We start from the raw sequence: 22,572 nt of genomic DNA, 5'->3' as shown, positions 1-22,572 counted from the left end.
AACACTAAAGGAACACTCATTAGAAATTTACTTAGTATTAACTTAGGTTCTGTACAGGATATTAAGATGTTTGTAACTCAACCTTTGCCCTTAAAATAACCAGACATGCATGGAGATCAGAGCTCTGGGCTACTAAAGCTATTAAGATTTCCAGGGAAGGATACCTAAGAAAAGGGAGCTGCACACGGGAAGGGCCCCAGAAGTATGCATAGGATTAACTGCATGTCCTTAGTTATCTAGTGCTGCTCAACAAATTACCCAAAATGTAGCCGCTTAAAATAACACTCATTTATTATCTCCTGGCTTTTGTGGCTCAGGAATCCATTCATGGCTTACCTGAGTCCTCTTCTTCAAGGATTTCCACAAGGCTGCAATCTGCCAGGGCTAGGGTCTCACCTGAGAGCCCAACTGGGGAGGATTCTTTTCCAAATTCACTTTCCTATTGCTGGAATGATTCAGTTCCTTGAGGGCTGTTGGACTAAGGGCTTGTTCTTTGTTGGCTGTTGGCTTGAGGCTACCCTCAGTTCCTTGCCACATAGGCCTCTCCAACATGGTAGCTTGCTCATCAAAGCCAACAAGTCTGCCAGCAAAACAGAAGTGATGATATGTCAAAACCTAATTACAGAAGCAACATGCTATTACCTTTGTTGTATTCTATTGATTAGAAACGAGTCATTAGGTCCAGCCCATACTCAAAGGGAAAGGATACTTTCTGTAAGGGCATGTAGATCAGGAGGTGGAAGGACCATTGAGAGCCACCTTACAAGTCAGGCTACCATAGCTGGACTGCAAGACAAGATTACCCAGGGCCCTGCAAAGATCACATGTTATAGGTTCAGAGCTGGGGAAGCCAGAATGAAAAGATTGTCACTAATAGCTAGAAAAGCCCCGAATATTTCAAACTTAAACAATACATTTATAAATAACTCACAGATCAAAGAAAAAATTACCATGAAAATTGGAAAATATTTTGAACAGAATAAAGTATATAAAAGTATAACATATAAAAATTTATGGGCTGTAACTCAAGTTATAATAAAGGAAAACTAATAACCTTAACTGTTTATATGAGAGCAGAAGAAAGGTTTAAAATTAATGAAATAACTGAACACCAAGAGAAGCTAGAAAAAGATAAGCAAATTAAACCTAAAATAAGCAGAAAGGTGAACATAATAAAGATACCACAGAAATCAATGAAATAAAAAATAGACGATACAGAAAATTAGTAAGATCAAAAATCGACTCCTTGTGGCAGAATTCATAAACCCCTAGCAAACCTCAAGAGAAAAATAGAGAAAAGGCAAATTGCCAATATCAGTATTCAAAGGGGATGTCACTACAGAAACCATGGCATCAAAAGTATCATATAGGAGCAATATGAACAACTTTATGGCAATAAATTAAATAACTTCGATAAAATGAACAAATTCCTTGAAAAATTCAACTTATCAGGTAACGAATATGTTACGTCACAGAAGATCCCCAGGGCCATGTTTGTCACAATGGAAGGGAAAACTGCAAGAAATGTTATAAAGGAAGCTCTTTAGAATAAAAAGAAATGACATCATATGGTAACTCAGATATACAGGAAGGAAAAAAGAGCACCAAAAATGGTAGCCTGTGGATGAATATAAAAACTATAGTCATTGGCTGTGGGGCTCAGCCAGTGTTGTGCTGATCTCAGTGCGGGGCACTGAGATGTTCCAAAGCATTATTAAAAATGTATGGATCGCCATGAAGCCCTCCTATAACCAAGCATGCCAGGAGATTTGGGTAGGAATGGGGTTGATAAGCATTATTGCTTATAAAATCAGAAGTGCTGATAAAAGAAGTAAAGCTTAGAAAGCTTTGAGTCCTGCACCTGCTCATGGTCATTACTAACCAGTTTTACTTAGATGAAACATTAGTCTGCCTGTAAATTTACACAAGCTGTGTTAGATGGGAACACAGAACATCGCTGTATACTTGCATAAGTGTGGTCTATTTCATGGCATGAGTAAGTGTATCTGTGAGATGCAACACTAAAACAAACTACATGTTTTTTCTTCTCTTAATTTAAGACATTTGACCCTCTAAGGCAAACATTGTAACGCAGTGTTGTTAGGTTTAAAATTTATATCAAAATTATATTATTCCATTTGTATGAAATGTTCAGCAAATCCACAGAGACAGAAAATAGATGAGTGGTTTCTAGGGGCTGGGAGTAGAGAGGAATACAGAGTGAGTACTAATGAGTATTGCTTTTATTTTAGGAGTGAGAAAAATGTTCTGGATTAGATGCTCTGGTTTTGCAACTTTGTGAATATAATAAAAACTACTGAATTATATACTTTAAAGGGGTGAATCATATATATGGTATGTGAATTATATCTCCCAAAAATGTAAGAAGACACAATATATATGAAAAAACAGCCAAAAGGATGAGAAAAAATCGCGACTATATTATTACAAGTTTTCTGTAATTTTCCTGAAGTAATTCAGTAGAAAGTCTAAGAAGACTATAAGTTAATGATGCATATGTAATCCTTAGAGCAATCAATATAAAAATAAATAAAAGGAACTGTAGTTAAAAAGCCAAAGTGAAAACCTTCTGCTTCCAATTATGGGAGAGTAACAAGGACTAGACATAAGCTTTTTCATTGGAAAACTGAACAAAACGTATGCAACAACTGTTCAGACACTGGACAACGAACAGCACAGGACAGTGATCCATGAAAGAACAGAAACAGCCAACCAGGCCCCATACTGACCACAGCATTTTGCTTGCAGTCAATATCTGGATTATGGGTACCCAGGTTGGAGGAGTCATGCAGAGCCTGGGAGCCTCATGAAAATGAAGAGATGGAACTGAGAGTTTGGGGAGACTGAGACAATTGGAAGCTGTGGGCCAGGATCTGAATAGGAGGGAGGTAAGAAGATGAGAAGACCCAGAGATTTGCATATAGGTCTACTTGAGTCTGATGAGTGCTGGATTATGCATACAAAGAGTGAAACATCACAAGACAAAGTAAAAAAGAACCAGGGAGTCGTAAACATAGAATTCCCCAGAGCTCACACCTGGTAAAAAGACAATAGCTCTGACCAGCCAGGGTGGAGAGTTCTCAGTGGTTACCTAGGGAATTTCTAATCACAATGAAATGATCACAACTATAGCATCTTGCTTAATGTATCAAAAGAATTAATATCACTGCAAACAAAATTCACCAGTCCATTAAAAAAACACAAATACACAATGAACATGTGGAGTTTAAGAAAAGATCACTTATATTAGAAAATGTATTAATATAATTCACCATATTAAATAGATCAAAAAGAAAAATCACATAATTGATTCCATAGATACTGAAAGACTTCATAAAAATTTAAACTCCATTCTTGATATTCCAAAAAAACTCTTGATAAAAACACATACATGCTTCCTAAAGATGATAAAATATGATTTCAACTATAGGACCTTACTTAATGAGGAAACGCTAGATATATTTATATTAAAGACAGAAAGAAACAAAGACAGAAAAAAGACAATCATATCCTTTATAACAATTGCTTTACATTGTTCTGAAAAATTAAAAAAGGAGAAAGATATAAAATTTACAAAAATGTACAATAAAGGGGGAAGTAAAAGTATGAGAATTTATGGTTGTGATATAATTGTTCACCTAGAAAACTCAAAAAGAATTAACTGAAAATTTAAACTACAAGCTCAAATGGAAACATTTTTGCAGTTCCACAAGATTTTTTTTTTACATTTTTTTTTACATTTTTTAGGATTCCATAGGAACACATAGCAAAATATTTAGGATTTTAACTTAGTCATAATTTCATGCTTATTATATTTAGGTATCCCCCTAATATCTGCAAATAATTTCCAGCTATCTTTGACATATTCCTAAAATGAGAGAGAAAACATTTTAAAAATCTCTTTTCTGTACCACTGAGGAGGTAGGAAAATAAAAGACATTCTCAGAAGCCAAATATAAGCAGAAAGCCATGAAGTGAAGTGAACCAGTGGCTGCCCGGGGGTATTCCCCAACAGTGGTGGCTTGGAGTTTCAGTTTTTTGGCTTTTGTTTTTGTTTTTCTGTTTTTGTTTTTATTTTTGTTTGAGACAGAGTCTCTCTCTGTCGCCCAGGCTGGAGTGCAGTGGTGCGATCTCGCCTCTCGGGTTCACGCCATTCTCCTGCCTCAGCCTCCGGAGTAGCTGGGACTACAGGCGCCCGCCACCTCGCCCGGCTAATTTTTTGTATTTTTTTAGTAGAGACGGGGTTTCACCGTGATAGCCAGGATGGTCTCGATCTCCTGACCTCGTGATCCGCCCACCTCGGCCTCCCAAAGTGCTGGGACTACAGGCAGGAGCCACCGCGTCCAGCGGAGTTTCAGTTTAAATAGTTCACATGAAAATAAAGTCTAGAGCCTGCACGAAATGGAAAGAAATCGAATCAGACCTTTGTATCAAGTCAGGATCCCCAAAAGATGACATTCACAGCAGAAGAACTGACTAGGAAAAAAAAAAAAAGGGTGTTCCACATAGGCGGATAAGAAAACTTGCTTGTTCTCTTAAGTCTTATTTTCTTAAGAGGTACGTTTGACATCTTGCTGAAAAATTCATAACAACAAGTTACCTTGTCATAAGTTTGGGGCTGGAATCTAGCCTATCTGTAAAGCCAGAGAAATCCAAGCTGAGAATGTATGATAGCACAGGTCCGGATTGTTAGTGCTGCTGGGTGCCTGGAAATAGCAAGCCTAGTTCCTCTGGGGAGAAATGTCCTGAATTCAGGCCTCAAAGAATAAAGATCCGAGTTCAGTAAGTTTACACACAGACATGCACAAGGGAAATAGCCATCTTGAATGAGAGTCAGCCTAGGAAACAAATGGGATGAAGACCACAGACACCACAACCACTGAAATAATCACATGGTGAGGATAAAATTAGGATACCTAATGTGTGTAAAGAAAGGAAGGAGGGGATTGAAATTATGGCATTAGAACCAGAGTTTTTAAGTGACCAAACTGATTTGAAAAAAAAAAAAACTTCTAAACATAAAAATATACTAATTGAATTTAGAAATCCCTTGGATAGTTTGAATCACCCATTAGGCACAACTGAAGACTAAACTATTAAGCTGTCAATATGACTAAAAAAAAATATAGGGTCTGGGGTCCTTATATTAATCTCTAATTTAGACATGAAACTGTGTATTCATGACAATAGGACAATAGTGATGAAAAGATGATCACAGACTATGGTAAAGGCAACTAGAAATCCACCAAATAACTGTCCCCTTCTATTGAATGCACGGGTGGTTGAGAGTCCACTGTTCAGATAAAGCTTAAATTTCTAAGTTTCTCCCCTGCAACTAGTTGTGCCATGTGGCTAGATCACTCCAATAAAATACAAAGGAAACAAAGTGTAAAACTTCCAGATCAAGGCTTTTTAAAAGTGGACGCACCCCCTCCACGTCCTCTTTACGTTGCCGCCCGTTTGCAGGTGTAGATGCTGAGCTGTAGGAGATGCTGGAGCCACAGATCGAAGCAGCCCCGCTTTATCCTGCTTTGTGTTTCCTCATAGCACTTGTGACCATATGACATGGGATATATTTATGTATTTATCACTTATATCCCCACATTTAAGTGTAAATTCCATGTGAGTCTTAACTAGGTTTAGTTAATTGCTGTATCCCTGTGTCTAGAGTTCAGGTTAGTACTAGTACATGTTAGAGATATAATAAATATCTGAGTGAATACAATTGTTTATAAGCCCCACCCCAAGTGGGTCTTAGGCAGCCAGCCTGGTGTGCAAACTACTGCTGAAGCTCATATGAAGTAAATTCTCCAATATTAAAATATGGGCCTGGCACAGCGTTTCTCTGCATGAGCTCTGTTTGCAATGGCATCTAGGAAACAGACACCACGAAAGTCTACCCTTTCAAAGCCAGGGCACCAGCTCTGGGCACCTCAGGGAGCAGAACCTCTGTTCATTTTGTTCTCTGTCTGGTTTTTCAAGGCTACCACATGCCCTGTTCTTATCTGGGTGGGAATGTGACTGCAGCTTTGTAGCCTTTGTGAAGGGAGATGCGCCACTTTGTCTCAGGAGCCAGAGTTTGAAGGAGACTTCAGAGCTTGCTGAGTGCTACCTTCTTTGGTTGTGAAATTGGTCTCTTTTGGTTTCTAATTTTCTAATTTTGTAGTCTTAAAATGTTAATGACATACCAGAAGTAACAAAGAATGGAATCATGCTGAATAGCAGCTAGGAACAATCAGATAAATAATACTTTTTATGCGTTTGGAACCTCATCATTTACAAAAGGTTTTCACATATCTTATTGTACCTAGAACTTCTCAACAGCCCTGTATGAAGACAGTGACCCCATTTTGTAGAGAAGGAAACTGAGGCTCCCAAAAATTGTTTGTCTTTTTTAAAATGGCACTGTTGATGAGTGGTAGTGTTAAGACTTAGCCCCTTCTGTTTCCAAATCTCAAGCTGTCTCCATTACACTATTTAATAAGATTGAGGAGAATGAACTTGGATCTATGTCACACACCATATGGCACAATGTCAGTGCCATCATCATCACTCTAATATCTATGGGACACTTATTTTGTGCCAGATTCATGCTAAGTGTTTTATGTGCATTATCCAATGTAATCCTCACAATGACCCAAAATGGAGAAACCATTATTTTCAAAGAGGAAACTGAGGCCGAGAGATTGAGGAATACTTGCTTGGGTTACAAAACCGGGTTGAAGCAAGAGTGAGTTTTAAACTAAGTTCTATCTAATTCTAGACCACAACCTTGTCTTTTCTCTACTGAAAAGTTGATGTCATAAAGACAAAACATTAATGTCACTGAGGTTCATGTCCTCATCTTCTCTTTCCTATACTATTAGAAAAGTTCCTCTCCAAACTTTCTCCATATCCGAAGTCTTGACTACCTCCCCTCCCTCAATTCTGTCTCCAGACTAAAGTCTCAGTCATCTTTCCAAAAGGCAACTGAACAGGGAGAATCCCCTGTTTGAAAAACCTCCACTAATTCCAAATCATCTCCTGATGAAGATCAAACTCCGTATTATCTTATTACATGCCTTTCACAAATAAGTCCTAACCTGCTCTTCCAGATACACTCTGGCAGCTTCGCTCTGCTCAGCCTACATTTTCACCATGGTATTCTCAGATTTGTCTTTTTTCTAACAATGCTCTTTCTGCCCAAGAGCTCATATCTGTCTTCTCTATCTGGCAGACTTGTACTCACCTTCTTTGGGATTAAAGATGTCTATGGTGGTTATCCTGCACCTTTCTCACCACTGTATGCGTGATGTATGGATAACCCTTTTAGTTCAAAGATCTCTCCACCCCTAGGACCGCCACCAAAGAGACCACACTCAGGGAGCTCTTCATATTTGGATTTGACCTGCACGATAAGCCTCTGGACCTTGCAACAATGCCACAGTGGAACATGACTTTTGGGAAAGAGATGAGTATGACTTTGCATGTGGGAGAGACATTCACTGTTTTGGCCACAGGGCTGGCTATGGTACATACCTTCCAAAGATCATCAAATTGATTCCTCTTTGACCTGTGTGCACATTCCACTCCTTCATCAAAATGTGGAATTTCATTTCCCCTGTCCTTCTAACTTGGCTGGTTCTGTGGCTCTTTTGACCAGTATAATGTGGCTTTTGACCAAGAGAATCTAGTACTCCTAAGTTCAGGCCTTAAACTTCCATTTCATTCTTCTTATAGCCCAGCAACTTTATTATGGGGGCTCAAGCCACATAAAGAGGCCACATGGGGAAAAACTGAGGTGCTCTATTGAACAGACTCAGCCAGGATCCCAACCAGTAGCCAGTACTAACTGCCAGCCATGTGGGTGAGCCATCTTGGATGTTCCAACCTAGTTGAGCACTAAGATAACTCAGCCATTGCCAACATTACAGGAAGAAACTTCAAGCTGAGCCCAGTCAACCTAAAGAATTATGGAATATTATAAAGGATTGTTGTTTTAAGCTACTAGGTATTGGGGTAGTTTGTGATGCAGCAATAGATACCTGAAACAAACCACAATGCCTAGAACAGTTTGTGGCACTTAGTAGATGCACAGAAATGAGCTGATAATGAACAAATGAATGACAGTAGTAAGTATCTTTGATATATTTCTAAGTAAAGGCTTCAAATGACCCTGTCACCGTAGCCACAGCTCATTAGGCCAGTCATGAACAACTGACATTATTGCAACTTCTGCAATGTCCAAGGAGAAGAGCTTAGCCCAACATAGCCAACTGTGACAACTAAAGCAATCAGATCCTCTATTCAAGAGTCATAATGTGAAATACACAAAAGAAGTCAGCAGCTGGTAGTAGGGTGAAAAGGTACAATTCTTGTACATGTGAGCACAACCATGAAGCCATAGAGGTCAGGGATCAGTAGAGGTCCTAAGGCAATGGGATATATGAATCAATGAAAGCATAAGACACACTTCTGAGATAGGAGGAAGAGTAAAGTATAGGCAGTTGGTAACCTAGAGAAGTGGTAGAGATTACAGAGAGTAGCTGAGACACCATAACCGCAAAGCAGTAGAGTAGAAAGTAACAGATTTTGCTTCTTAAAGGAAAACCAAATAGGTCAGTTGCTAAAACCTAAATTATATTCTACAGGATCAATTCCTCTTCTTCCAAAAGCCCTAGCCATGCAACTACTCTGTCTTTATTACTTCCATATAGAGTCATAAAATATAACCTTATCACATGAGGAAAACTATGCATGTCATGGTTCTTTGTAACTTGAAAGTATCTTTCCCAGGTGTTCTATATATGTTTGCTAAACTGAACTGGATGGATAAATGTTTTTCTGGGAAGCTATGGGATACGAAGAAATTTTTTTGAAATCCCATCTGCATGATGACACTCAATTTATGCTTTGTAATAATCAGTATTATACTATATTGTGCTGTGGTGACAAATACTCTCTCTCATCTCAGTGGCTTATGTCTCTCACAAAATCTGCTCCAGGTCTGGGTAATCATAGGGCAGCTACCCTCCATAATGGCTCAATATCTCCATATCAACTTGTACTTTCATGAAAGCTGAAGCACTGTATTGCAGACACTGTTGAGGCCACACCCTCACTGACATTCACTTTAACCTGCCAATGGCTGCTTTCTTCAAACACCCTTTGCTCTAGTAAGACCCTTTGCTCCAGTAAGTGGTTGTCTAGCTCCCAGAGCATGCTTACAGGGAAAACTGGAAGTGCTAGAGAATTATTATGCCCAGAAGCAGCTCTCAGCCAGCAACAGATAGGGAATCAGTGGATAAATACCCCAGCCTCAGTTGGAATAATTCTGCAGCAAGTTCTACCCTGACTCCAAGAATTCCCCAGTAGTATTGAAATCCAGTTGCCAATAGCAATTACAGGCTTTATAAGGCACCCTTTGCTGGCTTCCTTTCCTTGGTTGTCTTACTTCCCTGTTCCCTTACTGGTGTTTCTTCCCAAACTATTTGCACTCAAATCCTTGCCTCAGGGTCAGCCTATGGAGGTACCAAACCAAGGAAGCCCTAGAAAATGGCACCAACTATTAAGAAGCTATCATCCAGAAGTGACACTTCTGCTTACCTATCTTTCGCCAAAGCAAGTCATCTGACCATGCCTAACTGTAGGTGGGTGGGAAAGGCCACTCCTTCCTAATATCTTCCAGAAGTAGGAGGGGCCAGAGATAGGTGAACCAGAGTTACTCTGCCACATACTTTTTGCAAGGTAGAGAGAACATTTGAAAGGAGTTAGAACTTCTGTCCCATGACTTAGTTTCCTCAACTGACCTGACACTCTGAGAAGGAGGGTGAGGCTATTTTTAACCCCTGGAGGGCTTTGCTTCCCCTTCTTAGAGCCCAAGCACATTTATTTTAGAACACAGGAAAGCAAGCTGAGAGGGCAGTTAAAAGAGAGACAATAGGTAGTAAAACAAGAACTTAACAAAGATCTGGGCAGCATGCCCATAGCCATGACAGTACGTCCCTTTGGTTAAAGGCACAAGTGTAAATGTTGTCACCCGTTCCATCCTGGAGAAAGACAGAGAGTGTCTTTTAACATCCACAATTATTTATTTTTTGAACATACTGAATAATTTTGTGCCTGGCACAAGATTAAAACCTGCAGATGCAGAGATAAAAGACCCAGTTCCCAGGGAATACACTTTTCTGGCTGAGAAAGGAGAGTAAACATCTAAACAGAAGATACAATAGATCTGAAAGTGTGGAAGTTTTAAGAAAAAATGTGTTGTAAATACTCTAAATGGCACTCCTTTTCTTTCCTTCCCTTCACAGCAAAACTTCTTGAATGCATTGTTTAAACATATTAGTTTTCTATTGCTGCTATAACAAATTACCGTAAACACAATGGCTTAAAACAATACAAATTTATCATTTTTTAGTTCTATAGGTCAGAAGTCCAACATGGGTCCCACTGAGTTAAAATCAAGGTGTTAACAGGGTTGTGTTTTTTTTGTTGGTTTTTTTTGTTTTGTTTTTCTCTGGAGGCACTAGGAGAGAATCTATTTCCTTGTCTTTTCCAAACTTGAAAGGCTGCCCACATTCCTTGGTTCATGGCCGCCTCCTCCATCTTCAAAGCTAGCAATATTACATCTTTTCGAATGTTCTTCTGTCAACACTTTTCTCTCCAAACAGACTAAAAAGGTTCTCCACTTTTTTTTGTTTTTTGTTTGTTTGTTTGTTTGTTGAGACAGAGTCTCGCTCTGTTGCCCAGGCTGGAGTGCAGTGGCGCGATCTCGGCTCACTGCAAGCTCTGCCTCCCGGGTTCACGCCATTCTCCAGCCTCAGCCTCCCCAGCAGCTGGGACTACAGGCGCCCGCCACCATGCCCGGCTAATTTTTTGTATTTTTAGTAGAGATGGGGTTTCACCGTGTCAGCCAGGATGGTCTCCATCTCCTGACCTCATGATCCACCCACCTCAGCCTCCCAAAGTGCTGGGATTACAGGCGTGAGCCACCGCACCTGGCCAGGTTCTCCACTTTTAAACATGGATGTGATTAGATTGGGACCATCCCGATAACCCAGGATAATTTCCCCTGTGCCCTAAGTCACATCAACAAAGTCCCTTTTGTTATGTAAGCTAATCTATTCACAGCTTCTGGGGACTAGTGTGTGGATATCTTTGGGTGGCCATTATTTTTCCTACCACAATACATTAAACATTTTAAAAACACATCTTACCACATATAAAGAGAGAATACATGCACAAAATCAACATTCAGAGTGTAAAAATGAACAATTCACAGACATGGATTTGCGGACAGTGTCACCAGATGGAAGAAAGAACATTTTTGCTTGCAATTAAGGAAATGCACATTTAAAGCAACTTTAATGCCATTTTATACCTTATACACTAGCAAAAATAAATAATAATCTTAATAATCCAATGTGGCTTGATTAATACATTCCATGAATGTGGCTTCAGGAAAATATATTGTTGATGATGCTGTAAATTGTTTTAATCTTTCTAAAAAGCAATTTGGCAATAAGTAACAAGTTGCTCATGTCTTTTTTCCAAATAAATCATCTTTAGAGATATTGACCTAACTAAATGACCTCAAAGAGAAAATTTTAGAAGTCATTGGTCTAAACAAGCCTTCACAGTCACATTATTTATAAGAGAAAGAAACTGGAAATAACCCAGATGTCCAAAAATAGAGCTACAGATGAGCAAACTGTGACATATTTACATGATGGATTGCTCTATAATCATTAAAAAGACAAGTTTATGGATTATGTTGACTCAAGATTATGTAGGCTTGAAATATTATTAATAAAAGGGCAAAGTACAAAATAGTAAGTGCATAGCTATTTCAACTATAACAAAATAAATATAGTCTGTAAATTATAGTTATAAAATAAAGAAAATAGGGATGTAATAATTTAATGTTTAGTATGTTTTAAAACTGAAGTGCTCATATTCTAGTTTAAAAGTATTACATGGATATTGTGTTGAATTACTAGACAAAAGTTATTTAAGGGAAGTTAGACCATACACACTTGTGTATATGGACTGTACCTATGAAGAAACATTGACAGGGCCCTGTCACGTATTCAGCCCTAGGCACATGGTTCACAGCAAGTAGAAAAGAAGAGGAAGATAGGGCCCTCGGGCTTGATAAACATTCAAGAAACAAAAAGGGCACAGGAGATGAGAATATAGACTTTTTTTGGTTCAATTCTCTGGAAAAGACAAAAACCAAAGGGTTTTAAAATTATGTTTTCAGAAACTCTAAATTTTACAAATACTAGAGTTCTCTGAGACATTTAGTGAATGGAATTAGGCTTTAGGTAATGATTAGGAATCACTGACATGTAACTATTTTATTTTTGTAAAAATGCTTATTTTTAACGACTGTTTTTATTTCACAATGCTCTTTCAAAATTATTAGACACCATGGAATAGAACAAAAACGAAAGTAAGGCACATCTCCTAAAAATTAATCCCAGTCCCAAGAAATAATCCCTGTTAATATTTTATAAACGTCATTTTAGCTAGGCTCATTTAATCAGGTTCAACCAGAGACACAGAACTGGTAGGAGATATATAGCAACAGAATTTATTGCAGGGGAATGGTTTACATAACTATAGCGGCTGGCTAGGTAAGTCTGAGATCCATAGGACAGGCCATCTGGAAGAGCAGAGCAGAACTCTAGGGCACAGGCAGAAGCAGCTGAACACAGGCAGAATTTCTTCTTTTTCAGGGAAACCTCAGCTCTACTCTTAAAGGCCTTTCAGTAGAATAAGACCCACTCAAGTTACCTAGGAAAATCTCACTAACTTAAAGCCAGTTCATTATGAATTTTAATCATAGCTAAAGAAATACCTTCACAGCAATACCTAGATGAGTGTTTGATTAACTGGGAAGTTTAGCCAAGTGCAGTTGACATGTCATGTCAAAAAGATCATCTCAGTGCATCCCTTGTCAACTTGGCCTCCATACACATCTCCTCAAACCATATTTAATCTCCAGATAGGGACAATAACAAAGTCATGCTCTGCTTTACATGATACAACTATCTTTTGTACAACCGAAATCAAGCTAATCTTTTCCCCAAAGAAGGATGCAAAGTCCTCAGGTGATGTTCACTCTTCTATTTTGATAGCCTGTAACTTAAACACTATGATACAAAGGTAACCATTACTTAATACATCTTATGTGAGAGGATAAGGGTATAATAATGAGAAGAAAACAAAAAAAAATTGTTTATATATGTAAACATATTCATTAAAAATAAGTAAGAAATACTCATAACAACTACAGTCCTCGTTTCTGCAACTGGTTACCTGGTCATAGTATTTATGACTGCATTCCTCCACTGCCCACTCCATATTCCCTTTGCCCTTAGCAAGCACCTGAGCTGGCCATAGTTCTTTACCTGGTAGTGTGACCCGAACCTTCATTCCTAAAGGATCTGAGACATTAGTAGTCCTTCCTGAATTGGGTTGTTGTAGTTTTCCATTGATTTGTAGTAATCACAAGGCACGGTAGTACTAAGAGGTATTCTAAGGAGCCTTCTGTATTTTAGACAAACCCTTCCTTATCTCCACTGTGTGCCCAGTTTTTCTGCGGTAACCAGGATCAATCACCCCAGCCAGTACAATAACTGCTTGCCTGTGGATTCATAGGCATGAGGAGCACAAAGTGACTGGGTGGCAGTCTCAACTTCCAGGTCAATGGATCACTGTTGTATCTCTTGGAAGAAGTATTTTTCCCTTTGAAACTAAAACCTATATAGATCATCAAAGTCTAAGTGTGTGGGGACAGAAAGCAAAAACTTTGCTAGTGGATCACCAGCCATGCCCATTTTTACGCTTTGACTCCTAAACTCATGAATTCTGGCTATGGGAGCAACACCACCACAGATTAGATATTGATTCAGAGCATATACAACAACCCAGAGGACACTGTCCTCACCCTGCAAGGTATTGCCACCAGCTGGCTGTAATTGAGCCTTCAAAGGGCCATTCCACCATCTTATCAAGCCAACTGCTTCAGGATGGTAGAAAACATGGAAGCCAAATGATGGCACTTAATTGCTAAAGGCAAGGTAGACATGCTTACCATAGTGGATAATGGAGTCAAAGAAGCAATCGGAATCGTTTGACTCACAGAGACCTATGACTTTGGATAGTTAATCATGGTGTCCTATGTGGCAGATGCGTGGTTGTCAGAGGCTGAGGGAGACTGGGGAAATAACTGCTAATGGAACAGGGTTTCCTTTGGGGGGAGTGAGGAAATGTCCCAGAATTAGATAGTGGTAATGGTTGCAAAATTTTATGAATATATTAAAGCTATTGAATGGTATAAAAAGGGTGGATTTTATGGTATGGAATTAATGGTATGTGATAAATAATTTACAATGTTTCTACTTTTTAAAAATGCATATAATATGTATTCATGTAGAAAAACAAGAAAGTACATACATATAACAATGAAGAAAATAAAATCACTTAAAATTCAAAAAAGGTGAATAGAAAAGTAAAATACAATTTCAACTTTAAAGGCACTCATCTTTTGGTACTTTATATCTACAAACTAAGAGCAATACGACATATAAAGTGCTATGAAAACTATGACCTGCATATGATAAGAATGAAATACTTCTAGACTATCTTTCCCACGATATGCACAGATGTGACTACCTGCCTGCAAGCCTTACACCCTCACAAGCATTCCTTATAATTAATGTAGAAGATTTCAACAGGGTTTCTGTCCCAAAAAGAAAAGAAGACCCACCCTCTGGTACTGGCCCATGCCTAGGTGAGCTCTCGAAGTGGTTGCTGAACTGTAGGTGATCTGGCAGAGAAGATTGAGCCAAACAATATTAAGGAATCTACCCCCAGCAGAATGACTTTGCTAAGAGTTTTTGCTTTCTGTAAATTTTGTTACTTAAAGTACAGCATTTAGCTATCTCCATTCTATGTGTTGGTTGCTCCTACACATGCTCTTCAGTCTCTGGGGTAACTCCAAAGAACAAAGTGTGGAGCTTGACAGAACCCTCCGCCTTCTAGGTATTCACAGCACATCCAGGCCCACCTAGCAGCTCCTGTGGTTGAAGGAACTTCAGCAAGACCTGTCGAGTATGTCATTTTCTAAGAAATCTACCAACATCTTTCATGCAACGGGCCATGTCCAGTGCTAGGTCACCTTAGTCTTTCTCCAAAATGGGACATTCTGGAGCTTCAGAGCCTTTTGTCTCCAGAGAAGCTGAGAAATGCTCACTTTCTCTGTTCATGCTCAGTGACCTCCCCTTCTATGTCTTCAGCCAGCTAGCACTACCCTGTCTGTGGGAGGCAGCTGGAAGGAGTGCTTTGGAGATAGCCTGTCTAATTACTTAAAGTACATTTCAATCAAGGATGTTGTGCTCACAATTTTGTTTTTTGATTCATCCCTCTTTCACTTTTGTGGTTTCAATAATGTGATACAAGAGCCTGTCCCTTCCCCTGTTCCTTGAAACAGAATCTTGATGCTGATGGGCCAGCTAAGCACAGGAAGGACCAACTAGCTTCACATCGGGAAAAACTACCTTACAGAATCTTAACCAACTCTTTCCATCTGGTAGAGAGAAAGAAAAGGAGAGAGAATTGGTTTGACAACACTGTGGGAGGGGGCGGGAAGGGGCCAAACCTCCAGGCTACAAGTATTCTAGTATTCACTTCCCACTCATCGCTTTAAATATCTATTCTTTTATGTTTCCACATCCTTGTAATAAGTTCTTGTTAGTGGGAATTGTATTGTGAATTCACACCTTGAATTCCTTATTTCTGTGACTAGATGAGTTCATAGAACCTAAAAGTTTGACCTGAATAAAGTCCTAAGAGCAGAGATGGGGATAAAGGGAAAGTAAGAGCCCACAGGTAGCTCTCTCAGAGGAGGGAGAGCTGGAAGACAGAATGCCACAGAAGGCTTAGGAGCGGGTGGAGTGTTCAGTCCTTTGAATAAAGTTAGCAAGTGAGGTTTTTGTGGAGGTCCTCAGTGAGACACTGGGCCCATGGAATTAACAAGGCATTATGTTCAAGGCCAGGATATGGGCAGCAGAATCTGTTCCACTCTCAGTTCAGTGAGTCCAGGGGTTTGTCTGGGCTGCATCAGAATTACCTGGGGGAGGTGATTTAAACTTATCACATTCATAAATACGTGCATGTGCACACAGAGAGAGAGAGACAGGGAGGGAGAGAGAGAAAGGGAGGTGATTCTAGAATGGGTCCTGGTAGAGAAAGCGGGCAAGGGTGGTTTGAAAATGGATGGGCACAGTGGCTCATACCTATAATTCCAGCACTTTGGGAAGCCAAGGTGGGCAGATTGCTTGAGGTCAGTCATTCAAGGCCAGCCTGGACAACATGGCAAAACCCCATCTCTATTAATATTAGCCTATAGTCCCAGCTACTGAGGTGGCTTGAACAGGAGAATTGCTTGAACCCAGGAGGTGGAGGTTACAGTGAGCTGAGATTGTGCCACTGCACTCCAGCCTGGGCAACAGAGCGAGACTCTGTCTCAAAATAAAAGAAAAGCTCCCTAGTTTATTCTGCTACATGACCTTATCCACAACCCAACCATTGTCCTAACTTAACATGGAAAAAGTCACAGAAAACTCTTTTTTCCTTCTTGTCACAAATGCCATTTCCCTCAACGTGCCAGGTAGGACAGTAAGCACAATCCAAACTGGAGGAAGAATAGACTAGGGAATGTAGTGGCTCACTTCAGTGTGGCTTCAGGTGCAACTTGATGTAGGACTCAAGTGATGTCATCTAAATAAGATCCCCACTCCCTCCATTTCTCTGTCTCCACCTCATCAGTGTTGGTTCCATCCTCTGGTCTCATGTGGTCATAGATGACTGTGGCGGTTTGAGCTACTGCATCCTCTCTCCTTCGTGTCCAACAAGAAGAGAGTAAGAATCTTTCCCAGGATTCCTGATGGCTATCATTGCCTGTCATTGGCCTATTCCTGAACTGTTCGTTGTGCCCAAGAGAATGTGACCCTACAACACTGTAGCAAGTGTATTCAGTAGTAATTCCCCAGTCTCTTCCCCAAAGGGATCTACTTCTGTTTACTAGGATAGCTACACGTTGGAGAAATGGGAGTGCCCAGACTTTTCAAAGATTTGTATACTGAAATTGATACTCAGAAACCCTAAATGCCCTCATAGCCTGGGACCAGGCAATAAATGGGGTCCTGGCCCAAGTCTGGCTCACAGTGGACCCACTGGGTACAGACAGCTACCTGTTTTTCCAGTCTTCACATGAATAACTAGAATGGAGATACCTGATAGTTGGTAGAATCGAATGCTTTACACTGGTTCCTTGACCTGTGAGGTAAGATATTCTAGGGAAGAAGGTCAAGTAGAAGTATCTGAAACTGCCCCAAACCCCTGACTAAGAGAGTATATAAAAAATAGGGCTACTTCTCGGGGAAATGACACAGATTAGTGCCACCTTCAAAAGCTTTTAATGAATTCAGGGTTAGTGGTCCTTCTATATCCTCCTTTAATTCACCATGTGGCCTCTACTAAAACAAGATGGGGCATGGTGGATAAGAATAGACTATGGCAAACTCAACCAAGTAGTAACCCCAATTGCAGCAGCTGTGCCCGACATGATATCTCTATTACAGCAGACGAACCATGGCCTCCAGCACATTGCATGTGACCACTGACCTGGTATCTGTGTTCTTGTTCATTCCTACCAGGAAGAGGGATAAGTAGTTCACAATCACATAGGACAGAAAACCCTACATGGTTATGGTCTGGCCCCAGGGCTATGTTAACTCTATTACCTTCTGGCATAATACCGTCTGAGGGCACCTGGACGGCCTGACACTCTGAAGAACATTGGTTTGGTCCACAACATCAGTGATGTCAGGTTAATCAGAACTGATCATCCAGGAGTAGGAAATACGTTGGAGCATGGGAAGACACATAGACTCCAGGGGTGAGAGGTAAATTCTACAAAGATGCAGGGGACCACCATGTAAGTGAAGATTCTGGATGGATCCAGGGCATGCTGGGACATCCTCTCCAAAATAAAATACAAATGTTTGCATCTCACACCTTCCATCATTAAGAAAGAAGCACATTTGGTAGATGTTTTGGGGTTCTGGTACAACACATTTGGAATATTGTTCCATCCCATCTATTGGGTAGCTCAGAGGCTGCCAGCTTTACGTGGGGCCCTGGGCAAGAAAAGGCTCCGAAGTAGATTCAGGCTGAGGGGCAAGTAGCCCTGCTTCTTGAACCATGCAACCCAGTAGTCCCTATGGTACCTGAAGTATCTGTGGTAAGAAAAGATGCTGTGAGGTGTTTCATCACATGCTACAGTAGGAGCATTGCATGGTAGACCCCTAATGTTTTTGAGCAGGGGCATACCATCTGCAGCAGAGAACCATGCACTATGCATGACCCAAAAGCAGCTATTAGTATACTACTGAGCCTCAGTGGAGAAAGATTATCTCATTTTAATAAAAATAGAGCAAAGCTGATAAGCAACTTCAGCAAAGTCTCAGGATACAAAATTAATGTGCAAAAATCACAAGCATTCTTATACACCAGTAACAGACAAACAGAGAGCCAAATCAGGAATGAACTTCCATTCACAATTGCTTCAAAGAGAATAAAATACCTAGGAATCCAACTTACAAGGGATGTAAAGGACCCCTTCAAGGAGAACTACAAACCACTGCTCAGTGAAATAAAAGAGGACACAAACAAATGGAAGAACATACCATGCTCATGGATAGGAAGAATCAATATCGTGAAAATGGCCATACTGCCCAAGGTAATTTATAGATTCAATGCCATCCCCATCAAGCTACCAATGAGTTTCTTCACAGAATTGGAAAAAACTGCTTTAAAGTTCATATGGAACCAAAAAAGAGCCCGCATCTCCAAGACAATCCTAAGTCAAAAGGACAAAGCTGGAGGCATCACGCTACCTGACTTCAAACTATACTACAAGGCTACAGTAACCAAAACAGCATGGTACTGGTACCAAAACAGAGATATAGACCAATGGAACAGAACAGAGTCCTCAGAAATAATACCACACATCTACAGCCATCTGATCTTTGACAAACCTGAGAGAAACAAGAAATGGGGAAAGGATTCCCTATTTAATAAATGGTGCTGGGAAAATTGGCAAGCCATAAGTAGAAAGCTGAAACTGGATCCTTTCCTTACTCCTTATACGAAAATTAATTCAAGATGGATTAGAGATTTAAATGTTAGACCTAATACCATAAAAATCCTAGAGGAAAACCTAGGTAGTACCATTCAGGACATAGGCATGGGCAAAGACTTCATGTCTAAAACACCAAAAGCAACAGCAGCAAAAGCCAAAATTGACAAATGGGATCTAATTAAACTAAAGAGCTTCTGCACAGCAAAAGAAACTACCATCAGAGTGAACAGGCAACCTACAGAATGGGAGAAAATTTTTGCAATCTACTCATCTGACAAAGGGCTAATATCCAGAACCTACAAAGAACTCAAACAAATTTACAAGAAAAAAAACAAACAACCCCATCAAAAAGTGGGCAAAGGATATGAACAGACATTTCTCAAAAGAAGACATTCATACAGCCAACAGACACATGAAAAAATGCTCATCATCACTGGCCATCAGAGAAATGCAAATCAAAACCACAATGAGATACCATCTCACACCAGTTAGAATGGCGATCATTAAAAAGTCAGGAAACAACAGGTGCTGGAGAGGATGTGGAGAAATAGGAACACTTTTACACTGTTGGTGGGATTGTCAACTAGTTCAACCATTATGGAAAACAGTATGGCGATTCCTCAAGGATCTAGAACTAGATGTACCATATGACCCAGCCATCCCATTACTGGGTATATACCCAAAGGATTATAAATTATGCTGCTATAAAGACACATGCACACGTATGTTTATTGCGGCACTATTCACAATAGCAAAGACTTGGAATCAACCCAAATGTCCATCAGTGACAGATTGGATTAAGAAAATGTGGCACATATACACCATGGAATACTATGCAGCCATCAAAAAGGATGAGTTTGTGTCCTTTGTAGGGACATGGATGCAGCTGGAAACCATCATTCTTAGCAAACTATCACAAGAACAGAAAACCAAACACCGCATGTTCTCACTCATAGGTGGGAACTGAACAATGAGATCACTTGGACTCAGGAAGGGGAACATCACACACAGGGGCCTATCATGGGGAGGGGGGAGGGGGGAGGGATTGCACTGGGAGTTATACCTGATGTAAATGACGAGTTGATGGGTGCAGCACACCAACATGGCACAAGTATACATATGTAACAAACCTGCACGTTATGCACATGTACCCTACAACTTAAAGTATAATAATAATAAATAAATTTTAAAAAAAAAATAAAAATAGAGCATAGACCATTAAGTGACCATGCAACCAGACCTGCCCATCAGCAGGTAGGTTCTGTCAAAGGTGAGCAATCCTTCATAAGATGGAAGTGGTGCGTCCAGGATCAGTCACAAGCAGGGCCAGAGGGCATAAGTAAGCAGCACATGGGGACGGACCAGAACCCCTCTGCTTCTGGGCCTCTGCTCATACCTAGGGCTACATGGAAGTGGGGAAGCTTTTGAACGAGGATGAAAGTAGACTAGTCCTGTTTTGTGGATGGGTTGGCTTGGCATAATCAGGTAAGTCTGCTGCTGACTTACACCACCACTTCGTTATGGCTCTGGAAGACAGGGAGGTCCTCCCAGTGGGCATAGTTCTAGGGAGTGCACCTAGCTACTCACTTTATATGGAAAAAGAAGTGCCCTGCATTAAGAATATATGCAGGTTCATGCAGAGTGGCAATGGCTTGACAAGTTGATCAGAAGCTTGGAAAGAAAAATGGAGTATCAGGGTTAAAAAGATCTGAGAAAGGGACATATGGACTTATAGGATGGGCAAAAATCATGAAACAAAGTAAATACAATGTAAAAGAAAACAAGGAATTACTTTAATTTTAAATTAGTACTGGGTACAATTAGACTTTCCTTTTGATTTTAGGCAACTTCGTTGTTTTTAAAGGGAAATACTGTACATAGCGACGGGAATTCTCACAGCTACCTCCACCAGCTCTTCCCTGGCATGTTAGGCACCCAAAAGTGTCTTCCAGACAGCCAAGAAACTGGTCTGAAGTGCTATCTGGAATGTTCTAGGATGGGAAAAAGGGATTGGTTCTAGCCAGCATGAGAGAAAAGAAAGTTGAGAGTTTTGTAATACATGTGGGTTTTTATTATGTTAAATTCCAAGTCTATTATGTATTCCCATTAGAAATTTATTTTATGGCTGCCTTTTTCCCTGGGGGATTTGTGATGGCAAACAGGAGTGGATGAGTGTATCAGTCAGGATAAGCCAGGATGCAGCAAAACATGGCTCTACCTACCCGGTGGCTTAGAACAACAAGGTTTGTTTCTCCCTCATTCTACTTATCCAGTGTGTTAGGCCGTTCTTTCATCGCTCTAAAGAAATACCAGAGACTGGGTACTTTATAAAGAAAAGAGGCTTAATCGGCTCCTGGCTCTGCAGGCTATACAAACATGGCACTGGCATCTGCTCAGCTTCTGGGGAGGCTCAGGGAGCTTTTACTCATGGTAGAAGCAGGAGCGGGCATCTTATGGCAGAGCAAGAGCAAGAGAGAGTTGGGGAGGGAGGTGCCACATACTTTTAAAAAAACTAGGTCCCCTGAGAACTCAAGCATTTATTATCACAAGGACAGTACGAAGCCATGAGGGATCCACCTCCATTACCCAAACACCTCCCACCAGGCCCCACCTCCAACACTGAGGATTACAGTTCAACATGAGATTTGGTGCGGACATATATTCAAACCATATCATTCCTCCCATGACCCTCCAAATCTCATGTGCTTCTCACATTGCAAAATATAATCATGCCTTACCAACAGTCCCCCAGAGTCTTAATTCATTCCAGCCTCGACTCAATGAAAAGACCCAAGTTCACAGTCTCATCTGGAAATGAGCCCCTTTCACCTATAAGCATGTAAAATCAAAACAAGTTAGTTACTTCCAAGATACAGTGGGAGTACAGGCATTGGGTAAGCATTCCTGTTCCCAAACAGAGAAATCAGCCAAAACAAACAGGCTACAGGCCCCAGGCAAGTTCAAAATCCAGTAGGGCAGTCATTAAATCCTAAAGCTCCAAAATAATTTCTTTTGACTCCATGTGCCAGATCCAGGACACACTGTTGCAAGGAATCTTTGGGCAGCTCTGCCTCTTCAGCTTTGTAGGGTACATTCCCCCATGGCTTCTCTCATAGGCTGTCAAGTGCCTGCAGCTTTTCCAGGTGCAGAGTGCAAGCTGCAGGTGTATCTACTTTCTGGGATCTGGAGGACAGTGGGTGCCTTCCCATAGCTCCACTAGGCAGTGGCCCAGTGGGCACTTTGTGTGGACCCTACAACACCATTTTTCCCCTCCACACTGCCCTAGTAAAGGTTCTTTGTGAGGGCTGTGCCTCTGCACCAGACACCTAGGCTTTCTCATACATCCTCTGATATAT

The 22,572-nt window shown here is 40.5% G+C and overlaps 1 protein-coding gene and 1 pseudogene across 4 annotated transcripts in view; both read left to right on the top strand.

Annotated features, from left to right (window-relative positions):
* BAALC (BAALC binder of MAP3K1 and KLF4) overlaps positions 1 to 22,572 on the top strand; it is a 1,274,875-nt gene that overhangs the window by 176,589 nt on the left and 1,075,714 nt on the right. The gene's annotated exons all lie outside the window — the stretch shown is intronic.
* On the top strand, positions 1,699 to 1,881 carry LOC126960910 (ATP synthase subunit ATP5MJ, mitochondrial-like; annotated as a pseudogene).

Source organism: Macaca thibetana, chromosome 8 (assembly GCF_024542745.1).
Source record: "Macaca thibetana thibetana isolate TM-01 chromosome 8, ASM2454274v1, whole genome shotgun sequence".
NCBI lineage: Eukaryota > Metazoa > Chordata > Mammalia > Primates > Cercopithecidae > Macaca > Macaca thibetana.
This window is presented reverse-complemented; position numbering and strand designations above follow the sequence as displayed.